Below are 11,902 nucleotides of genomic sequence, written 5' to 3'. Positions count from 1 at the left end.
TACGTTAGGAGGAAACAGGAACTCAGGGCACTACATCTCAGGACTTGTAGAGACACAATACCCCATTCGGACTGAGGATTTCACAGAGGTAAGAACTAGTGGCTGGCTGCTTTACTTCTCTGATCTTTTGGCTTCCACCCCCCCTCCAATATCTGACTCCGGGTTTTATTAATTAGAATTTGCACTACACACACCCCTCCTGCAGCCTTCCTGCCCATGAGTCTTGAGCTTTGGTAGTTAGCAGCAGCGATCCAGGGATGACTCAGCAAGTTCACACCTCAGCAGTATTCACAGACAAGAGTTCTGTAGGAACAAAGCCACACCCAGCCTTTATAATAGTCTCAAGTTGCTTCTGCACCCACCTACAGAACTACAGCTACAATTCATCCTACATGACCTGCAAAGCTCCCAATGGTTATGTCTTGATTCTTTATAGGAACAGCTGGACACCCTTTGCTGCAGAACATGCCAATTATCCTGTGACTAACAATTGGTGCTTTGTACAAGTGATCTAAATACTTATTTAAATACCCTGCATATGGGAAAAGTCAGATTCTGTCTGCATGAGGGTTTTATTTTCTTCAGCCTTAGCATTTGATGTTTGTCTGTAGCAGAAAATCTTTAATTATAAGTTTTTTTATTGGAATAAAATATGGGGCCCAGTTCTAACTCCTGAAGTCCTTTTGTGCAAATGAAGCCGATGCATCTCCTGTAGACGGTGACTTGGGAAGAGCCACCCACAGTCCTGAGTGAGTATTTTTATCCTTCCCCATGGTGTGTGGCTGCACAAAGGGAGCCAATCCATTGCACTCCTCACTCACCCCTCAGTCTGGTGCATGTGGAGCAGCATGCAAAGATTGTTACTGCAACACCAGCTCTGAGCACCCCATACAGCCTTGTCAGTAGGCCTTAGCTCCATATGTTCCTGTGTGTTTCCTTAAATATATCTGAATGGAGAAACTTGCAGACAAACTGTGTACCAAGGACAGTTTCAGGTTTGTGGGTGGAACACAGAATAGAAATTTTTCAAGCTCCACTATCGTACCAAGAGTAGCCCCCACTGTCTACCCAGACATATTGAGTATATTGGGCGAACACATGCAGATTCGCTGTCATGAGAACTACCGTTCAGAAACCTACATCTCGACCAGGCATTCTGGATGTGCGATCTGATCTTTCAGCCAAATAACTTGCCAGGCATGTCACTGCTATCTGGGCCCTGGAGGCAGCACCTGATGCAGACCCTATTCTCAGTACTCTATAAAGAGCAGGACTCACCCTCTCAGGATTGAGTAAAATCAAGGAAGTTGGCAGGTCGAAAGATTATCATAACATAGAGGCTTTCAAATCACAGTGGAGATTACAGATCTGGCCATTTGCTTTCCACCCAATCAATAATAAACCAGTTCTCATTTTCCAAAGCAGGATTGGTTTTCTGTGCCAACCTCAAAACAAAAGCCTGCTGCTTGGCAGTACGTCTAAGGCAGCACCCCACACATATCCCAGCCACGAATGGTGTGTATAACACGCTCACATCAGATTTACTCAAATTCTATAACCTCACTTATTTCTGTCAGCAAACAATTTATCTAGCTAATGAAGGGAATGCCCGGTCCAGGCAGCATCAATGTGCTTTGGGTCCCTTACATGACTTCTGCTAGCTGGGCTGCTGTTCATAGCTGGCTTTTTTCCCCCCTTAGAGCCAGATAAACTTCTGTCGGTTACAACTGGCAGAGCATCCACACACACAAGGCAGTTCTAATACACAAGTGGTCAATGAGGCAGCCTTGAAGGAAAAACACTGCTGATAAGATAAACAGCTTGTGATGTCCTTAATTATAATATTTCATACTCATTTAGCCATCTCCACATCACAGAGCTAACAAAGTGGATTTCAAACAGGAAATAAGACTCCTTCCCACCAGCCCAGAGGCCTAATTATAAAATAGCAACCTACTTTTTCTGCAGCGAATATGGGGCTTCTTTTTCTTTCTTTTTTTTTTTTCCATCCTCCAACAGAATTTATTGAGCTCATTACCAGGCTGCTTATGAAGTGATTTGAAATGGGGCAACATTAAAGCATTCCACAAATCCCTTGTACTTAGTCATCCTGACATTTTATTTGAACTCAGGGCATTGATATGGAATAGCTATCTGCAGCCCCTCACTTCCCCCTCTATTGTCTGACATGAGGTTTGGAATCCAATACATACACACACACATATACATATATATATATACATACACACACACACACACACACACACACACACACACACACACACACACACACACATATATATATATATATATATATATATATATATATATATATAGGAAAGAACCAGGTAGGATCCAGGCAACACAGAGGGTCTAGGCTGCCACAGATAAGATGAAGATGAATATGGCATGTGTTAGCCTGGAGGAGAAGAATCACATTAATCAGTCAGCCAGAGAACTGAAGGCGGGATACGTATGTGTGTATTTTAAGGGGAAAAAAAATACAGGGTTCAAGGCACCAAGTGCACTGAGTTCCCTGTGTGCTGTTAGCTCTATTCTAACTTCTGTTCTCCGAGATCCACAGGCAGTTACAGACTGACCCTTGCCGGGTGACCACCGAGGCGAATGCCGTGTAGTTAAAGCTGTGTGCAGAAAAGTTTCCCACAGGGATGGAAGAAGTCTCTGAAGAAGGACACAAAAGTTAATGGAAGTTGACTCTCTGCTGCATGAAAATGCGGCTCCTTTTTGTCTTTTATTGCCTCTTTCCATAACTTCCTGAGCCAGGAATGAGCCGGAATCTAAAGAAAATGTCTCCTGTGAAAGAGAAAATATGTTTTATACCTTGCTAGGTCCCTACCACAGAAAAATGTCAAGGTTTTAAGGAGGAGCAGGTTCACTGAGGAGGGAGGTATGGCTATGCGTGCCTGGGTGGGTGGAGGAGGAAATACTTAGATTGGAAGAATAATGCTTCCCCGAGGCAGCTTTTTCCTTAGAGTGAGACTCTGTCTTTCCAAGGAAAGCTATTAAACTCCTTGATGCATTTCTCCCTAAAGCTGACAAACTGGTCATCCCTATAGATGAATTTGTTTCCCCAATAAAGCACAGGAAGACATTCTGCAGCTAATGGAAGACGTTCTGGTTCTCCTATTTACATCTGAACTGTGCTTCACAGTGGCTATGAGAACGCTAGAAAGTCCTGCTCCCAAGCTCAGTATGTGTTCCTCACATGGCTTCCCTAAAGCACAGTGTGCACCAATGTCATTATGAAAGTATTACTTTATGTAAGTATCTGTTCAATATTTTCTTAAAAGGAGAGTGGAACCCTTTCTTCTGGGCAGAATATTCATTTTACATGCAAATAGTGTATGTTTACTACATGCCAAAAGCTTTGAAGTAGTAATTTAGAAGACTATTTGAAGCAACCAACTACAAAGTTACAACTAGAAGAACAGATGTAAATGAATAATATCTCTAAACCTGGAAGATATCAGCATGAGCTTAGCGTTTTCCGGGGATGAAATCCAAGGGGATTACAGGTCACCAACTGTCTGCCACTGGTATAGAAAGTGTTTATCTCCAATAATTCCGAGACACTGTCTGAAATTCTCTTTTGTCTAAGTTTGTTTGCCAAGACTAATTTCAATCAGTGGTTCAATTCTCCGGTATCATATATCAATAAAGCGACATTAGTGACTACCCAGGGCAGTTATAATTGCTCAGATCTCAGTTCCAGTCACAATCATCCCCGAAAGCAAGCTACCTCATCTACCAACCCTCCCACCTTGGTACAGGTCTCAACTGTTCATTATCAAATCTCTGTCTCTTCTTTATTCTTTTTTTTATTAAGCATGTTTTAATACAATCTTCTCTCATTTTACATAGTTATCCCAATTCCTGTTACCTTCTCTCCTCCCACTCCACTCTTCCCTCCATCCGACTCCCTCATCCACTCCTCAGAAAGGGTAAGGCTTCCTGTGGGGAGTCAACCAAGTCTAACACTTCACTTCAAGGCAAGACAAAGGTCCTCCTCCCTATATTTAGGCTGGGCAAGGTATCCCTCCGAAGAGAATGTGATCCGAGACACCAGTTCAAGCACTAGATAGATCCTGGTCTGACAGTTCATTCTTGTCCCAGTTTCTCACCTCTGAGTATATTTCCCATAGTGCTCGGTAATGGCTGACTTCCCTAAGCAATAGAGTGACAAATGACATAAGATAACTTGAGGCATCGCCGTGACAGTGGGTCAGGAGCTCTGGATTCAGCGCCTGCATCTAACCATCTCCAACACTGAAATTAACAGTGTGATCTTGGGCAAGGAATTTGAGTCTATCTACATCACAATGTATCCACCAGCAGAAATACAACATACTTGAGTCTGACAGACACAGTAGAAAATCCTGTGGATCCAATATAAACACCATTAGGGAATTTGAAGTAGATAGGTGATGGTGCTCAAACATTTCCGATTGCTTCTATAGCCAATAACATAATCTTTTCTCATTTACTGATCACTCCATTCTTTCACTTCCTAAACAGTGGAATAGAACTAATACTATCCTCCCTTATATGATTTTGAAAGAAACAAAATGAAATCATAATAAGCAACAGTAGCGCTGAGCTATTATCAGCAGTCACGTATGTATGTTTTCAAAGCATTATAAATTCCCTAGAAAATCAGTCTATTTTCCCTCATCTTAATACTCCCTGAACAGCTCCCATATGGAAGAAACACGGGCTTGTTTTCATCACTCATCCACAGAATTTCTCATTATGCAAGGCTATCATGACAAAAGAAAGAAAGAAGCAGGCATATTCTACTTTCTATTTTGAATCAAAATCCTTACAGTTGGCACTTCTCATTTATTCAACTCCTCTTCCATCTTGATCTCTGATAAATTATCTGAAACTACTGAACAGACCATATTAACAAAAGCACCTAACTTATTCCGTGGCTGGCATCCATTTGGCATGTTCTTTGGACATGTTAGCTCCTCCATTGGCCCATTCGTCCCCTTTCTTCAGCCTCATGCACTGTGCTATTAATATGAGAACCCAAGTCCCCCGTCATTATGTTTGTTTCAGCCAAGAGTGCCTTTCTCAAACCTACTAACATTGTAGGTTGGTAAATAACTCTATGACCAACTTTTCTTTTGATCACACCACTGTCTTTATTTAACGTTTCTGAATGTCTGCGTGTCATCTCCAGTCGGCTTCCCAGCAGTTCCTCAGAGTCAACAAGGTTACACTACGTTTTCTTCTTCAGTAAGTGCACAGCCACATCTTCCGAATTCCCTAGCCTGTGTCCTGAACGCTGGAGTCTGAAACATCAAAGCTGATGGTTTTTTCTTTATTCTTCACTCCTTAACTCAGTCTAAATTCTCTTGCCACAGGATGCTGTGCATCTATCCCCGATTTGTATTTTTAATGCTACAATCCTTAATCTGGTTCACATTTTATCTTTCTCTTGAACAACTGTGCTAATCTTCTAATACTCTTTAACATACAACCCTCAGTCCCATTATCCCTTGTTCTGACACGGGCTATTAGCATCTTCTCTCTCTTCCAAGCTTTACTCCAGCTTCTTACTGCCTTTTCTCAGGCCTGCAAGACTTCTTCAGGGCTCATCAAATATAACAAAGCCTTGTAAGTTTAATATTTAATGTCTTACATGCTCTGGCAACAAACTATCTTTTAAACATGTAAGGATCCAAGAAGGCAGGTAGCAAGCAGGTAGGGTCGCTGGACCTTCAGGAGATGTGAAGAAAGGTGAATTAGAGCTATCAGGAGAACAGCGGTTCTCTTAGAGGGCAGGAAAGGGGGCCTGGGGAAACCAGATGAAGATGCTCGGCACATTGGCAGAGGAAAAGAGAGTTAGGAAAACCCTCCCTTCTCAGTGCTTGAATGAGCAAGCCATGAAAAGTCCCTTGTAAAAGATGTCTGTGGAATACAGTGTTCAATGTCTCAGATGCTCTGTGAAGTGCACTCTTGGGGACTCCAGAGTGAGGGTCATAAGGTCATATGTGAAAATCTGGCCATCAAAATGCCTCTGTACCACAGGCAAATATTTGTGAATGCAAAGTACTCAGCAGACTAGAAAGCAATCAGATTCTGAGCCTTTGGAGGACATGGTGCTACTTCTAATCACTGGAAGGTAGAACGGGGCAGGGGCAACACTCATCAGCTAAGCCATTAAGACGGGCCTCAGAATCGTAACCCAACTTTGCAAAGAACCAATCTGGGGTGGAGATAGAATTTATAACTAATCTCAGAGGTCAGAACAGTATTTTCAATTTGGCCACTGACAGACTCAAGAGGTGTGGCCAGTATCTGAGAGCCAACTTCCCAAAGGACTACAGAAGAATGTGACAGGCTTGTGAGTTTGTAGAGGAACATGGAAACTCAAAACAGCTCTAATATTCTGTACCTTCATTGGGCAACTTCCTCTTCATATCTGCTAATCCTCATTTATGAGTAGCATCAACTTAGCACGCTAGCACTGTGCTGCTCGGTTCTTATCCATAACCTTCTTTTCTTTTCTTCTATTTTCTATTTTTCTATTCCTACATTATCATTTTATTTTCTACAATATTTACAAAACAAAATAGGTAGACCGGTTTCTGGGGTCTCTGTCTCACTCCCACAAGAGGTGGCATTGTTCTAAAATATCTCTTTGCATTTATATAAGGTTATCTTTTCTCATTTTATCCTTTGCCCAAAGTGGCTCATCTCTCTCCCCTTGTCTCCCTTTGTCCCCACTATTTCTCCTTGATTTTGTTTCCTTTTTTCTTTTTATTTGCAACCTGAATATAGCCTCCAGTTTTACGTTATATTTTCCTTTCTTCACCTACACTCAAAGTAACAAATACAGTAATTCCCACAATACTATTGGTATTCTGTTACTTCATACATAATAACTGTTTAAAGGGTAGTTGCTTTTTATTTGACTGTTGCAATATGTTCACAGTAGGCCACTATGTTGATAGAAATTTTTTTTGCATATTCTAATTTCAGGTGCATACTGGAGATTGAGCCTGGTGCTCTAAATGTTACTCAAAAGGTGATAAATGATACCTCCACACTACGACAATATAACCCCTCTTGAATATTGAAAACCCTTCTATCAAAATAATAGGGACATTTTTTAAAAGTCCAGTCAATTCTAATACCCACAGATAAGAGAGACTATATAACATCTGTCTGTGGTGTGAGTTGCCTCACGCAGAATGACTGCCTCCAGCTTCATGCACTTATTTGTGAACCCATTCATCTATTCATATCCGTTATATTCATCCACTGATAGACAGCTAGGCTGTTTCCATTTCCTGGCTATTGTGAATAGAGCAGCAATGAACATCAGTGAGCAACTACATCTGTGGGAGGATACGGAGTGCCATAGACATATGCTAAAACCCAGTGTGATAGACCCATTCCTAGCTGTTTGAGGAAATGGTAATGATTTCTATAGCTGCTATACCAGTTCTCACTCCCACCCCAACGTGAGTAGCTATTTGTAACTAATAGTTCTGGGAGAAGGAGACTTATTTTTATTTAATGGTGTGGCCCCTTGTAACTTGATCATACTCTAGTGAATGGCCACACATCTGAGATGGACAAACTACACTATACTTGCTGAGTGTAGAAATAAATGCGGGCATGGTGCTGGATGGATATGAAAGGCAATCATCTGGAAGAGGTTAGGAAGGGGGGTGGATATGATAAAAATATAAGGCATGAAAATAAGTGAAAGAAATAATAAAATAGTTTTTATTTTATTAAAATATTGATGCCTACAACGACTTATACTCAAATATATAAATATCAATACAAAATACTATAGCATCAAAAAAGTAAAAAATATGCCTTCTTCAAAAACTACTAATCCTTTAGTAATTGTCTCCAATGAGATTGAATTGCATGAAATAGCAGACAAACAATTCAAAATAAGGATCACTGTATTTGTTTAAAACAAATCAGAGCATAAAAATAAACTCATAAATGAATTCCAAGAGAACAGAAACAGTTCAGTGAAATGAGGAAGGGAACACCGGATACTAAATTAGCATTCAATGAAGAGATAGAATTCATGAGAGATATATATGTCCAGAAGTGGTAGCTGGATCATGTAGTGAATCTATTTCCAATGATTGAAAATTCTACACATTAGTTTACCCAATAGATGAGACAGTTTTCACTCCCATTGACAGTAAATAAGTGTTCTTCTTTTTCTACATTCACACCAGCATCTGCTTTCATTCATTTTAACTTAGCCATTCCGAATGGTGGAAGATGAAATCTTAAAAGAGTTTTAATTTGAATTTCTATGATAGCTCAGGATGTTGAATGTTTAAAAAAAAGTCACAACCATTTGTATTTTATCTTCTGAAAACTCTCTGTTCTCTGACACAATTTTAATTGGGTTGTTTTTACCTTTTTATTTTATTTTATTTTTTTAAAAACGAAAGCAAACTATCTTTTCTCATTTTACACACCAATCCCAGTTCCCACTCTCTCCCCTCCTCCCATTCCCTCCCCCCTCCCCCCCCATCCTCTTCTCAGAGAGGGTAAGGTACATTGCTTTGAGGAAGATCCAAGGCCCTTCCTACTTTATCTTGGGTTGTTTTTCTTGATGCTTAGTTTTTTAGTTCTTTATATGTTCTAGGTACTTACCCTCTCAGATATACAGTGTATAACGATTTATACCTATTCTGTGTAGCCCTTTTTTGTACAGATATTTCACTAACATGAAGCCAATTTATTAATTGCTGATCTTGATGGTTGTAGGACTGGGGTCCTGTTTGGATAGTTCTTTCCTCTCCAGTGAATTCAAGCCTATTTTCTACCTTTTCCTTTGGCCAATGCAGAGCATTATGTTTTATTTTGAGGTTTGTGGAGTTTGGAGTTGAGTTATACACATGGTGAGAGGTGAGAAGTGAATTTTATTCTTCTACATAGAGCTGCCCAGTTTGACCAGCAACATTTGTTGTCGATACTCATTTTCTCTGTGTTCACTGTTTGCTTCTTTATTGAAAACAGGGTTGCAGTAGGAGGGTAGGTATGTGAGTTCTAAGTTACATTCTTGTAGAAGGAACAGCGGGCTGCATTCCTGCCCAAATCTCGGCTAACTTATCCCCGAAATAATTACACGGAAACTGCATTCTTTTAAACACTGCCTGGTTCATTAGTTCTAGCCTCTTATTAGCTAAGTCTCACATCTTGACTCAACCCATTTCTAATTATCTGTATGTCACCACGAGGTCGTGACTTAATGAGAAAGATTCAGCATGTCTGACCTGGCAGCTTCATGGCAGGTGGCTCTCTGCCTCTGCTTTCTTTCTCCCACAATTCTGTTCTGTCTTCCCCACCTACCTATGTTCTGACCTATCAGGCCAAGCAGTTTTCTTTATTAATTAACCAATGAAAGCAACAGATAGATAGAAGATCCTCTTACATCACATTCTATTAACCATTGAGTGCCATATCATAATATTCTGATTGCTATAGATTTATAGTATGATTTTAAGCCATTGCAAAAGTGGGAGAAGTAAAGTTATAAGAGCCAGGTGGTGGAGAACTACAAGGAAACAGTGTATTGGACATAGCAGGGCAGCTATACATTTGAGCTCACAGTAGTTGTGACAACATACACATGTCCTGTGCAAACCCAATCAGACAACCTCATTCCTGAACAGAGGAGTATGGTATAAAGTCCCACAACTAACCAAGGAGCGATTGGGGACTGTTAGCTTCTGGGAGGGTGGGGCGTCAGTTTTCTAAGGATATGGCCCCTATTGAGTCCACCATGCTCCAGTGCAAAGCCATACAATCAAGAGCATTTGGACAACACAATTTGGCACTGATGGGGAAAAAGAAAAACAGACCCAAAACTGGGTGAATAGGAAAGGAAGTGTGAGTCTAGGAAGAACTGTGGAGGGGTGAACATGATCAAAACAGGCAATATGAAATTCTCAAAGAAATAATATATATTACTTATTTACTATTCATCATTAACTATAACAATTGTTTGTTTGTTGTAATAATGATTGTAAATATATACAGCTATCAATTATAAATGATTTTTAATTTATTAGTTCCACATATGATAAAAATAACAAAGACAACCCAAGTTGACCAGAACCTACTGCTATTAAATCAGCTCATATTTATGTCTCAATTGTACCTCTTGATTAATACATCTCTCAATTCTCATCAGTGTGTGTGTGTGTGTGTGTGTGTGCGTGTGTGTGTGTGTGTGTGTGTGTTATGGTAATTATTCTAGAGATTCACGAGTGCTTAAAACACAGAGAATAAGAAATTATAAAATGATCATCCCTAGATTGGGGTATCTATATTATACCCCCTCCTATACAGGCTCAGAGTTCATTTGGAAGAGAGTGCAGAAAGATAAAGTAAATAGCGGATCAATGAGTCCCAGGAAATAGTGTTTTCTGGACACAATAAAACAGTTACACAATATTGACTGCAACAGTTGTGACACCTTAGCTGGTGAGTTATTGGTAACTGATAGCTTACTGGAAGGAAATAATTAGCTTTCTGTGAGAGTGTGGCTCCAAGCAGGTCTAAGGAGTTAGAATGATCCCATGCCTAACAGTATAAAGGCAACATGAATAGGACTATAGGTTCTTATTCTTTTTGGTAAAAATACAAAGTCGGGTGAGTAAGGAAAGCTGAGTAAATCTGGAAGGGGACGGGGAGAGGATGGCCTTGATAAATATACAATGTGTGATATCTCAAAGAACAGAAAGAAAATCTATCTCAGAGATATTACACACACAAAAGTTAAAGTAAATAAATTATAAATGTCACACAAAATTAAGACAGTAAAAACAGGCTTTAGTAAGTGTGCACATCACTATTGGGCTTGTGTCTTGCTTCCTGTCCAGACTCCTTACTGTATCTACCATTATGTCGGCATTGGATGAAACCAAAGATTACAGTGGGAACTTGTGACCAGTGCCTGGTATCTTGGTGTTTCTCCTCATCACTCGCTTTCTTTCAACATTCAAAGTAAAAATCAATCCAAGGCTCCTAGGACTGCTCTTTAGGCCAATATTAAATTAAATAGTTAACGATTTTCTCACATTTTCTTATAAATCTTATTTCTTCGTTAATATATGCCTGTCATCATTCTATATCAGGTATGTACCCAAAAATTCCTACATCATTAAAATAGAGAGATTAGTAAAACAGTTAATCTGAAAAAGTGAAAAATGCACAGAAAAGAGATAAAATGCAGAAATTAGAGGAAATAAACTCTCTTCTAAAGAAGCTTACTTTTTTCCCAGTTGTAAAACCTTTTCCATTGTCTAGTCTGAGGCAGTGAGCTGCTAACATTTGTAGTTTTATTGCATGTTGTTCTAAATGAGACAGGTTCAGAAAGAAACATGACTCCAGTTTAATATAATAACTAATAAAACTTCAGCCCAGCGGAGACAGTCCCTACCATAGTGGAGAGAAAATATGTTTGCATTCAAAACAGTCTCTAGTGTTCACAACAACCTAAAGTTAGAACAGATTCTGTGTTTTGAAAGTTTCCTTACTAAGACAAACCAAACCCATCCTTATAGATTTCAACTTGCAGAACAGGAGATTCATTCTTCTGGTACAATAAAGTTATATGTAGGACATAAGCAAAGTCTACCAAATACATGCAGCAGAGATATTTCCTATTGCCCAACAGTTGCTGTAACCTAAGAAAGGGTGGTTTTGTATGAAAGATCACAATTGTGCTTCAGCAGTTAATATGAAGATCTGGCAAGTCTAAACAGTTCCTTAAAATGGATTGCATTTTTTAAAACATTATGTATATATCTTGTTACATATATCCTATTATTTTACAAAATTATTGGAAAATTAGATGTATTGGAAAATATTAGGAATACTT

Source organism: Myodes glareolus, chromosome 16 (assembly GCF_982192425.1).
Source record: "Myodes glareolus chromosome 16, mMyoGla1.1, whole genome shotgun sequence".
Taxonomy (NCBI): Eukaryota; Metazoa; Chordata; class Mammalia; order Rodentia; family Cricetidae; genus Myodes; species Myodes glareolus.
The sequence above is the reverse complement of the archived record's forward strand: the minus strand, read 5'-3'. Positions refer to the sequence as shown.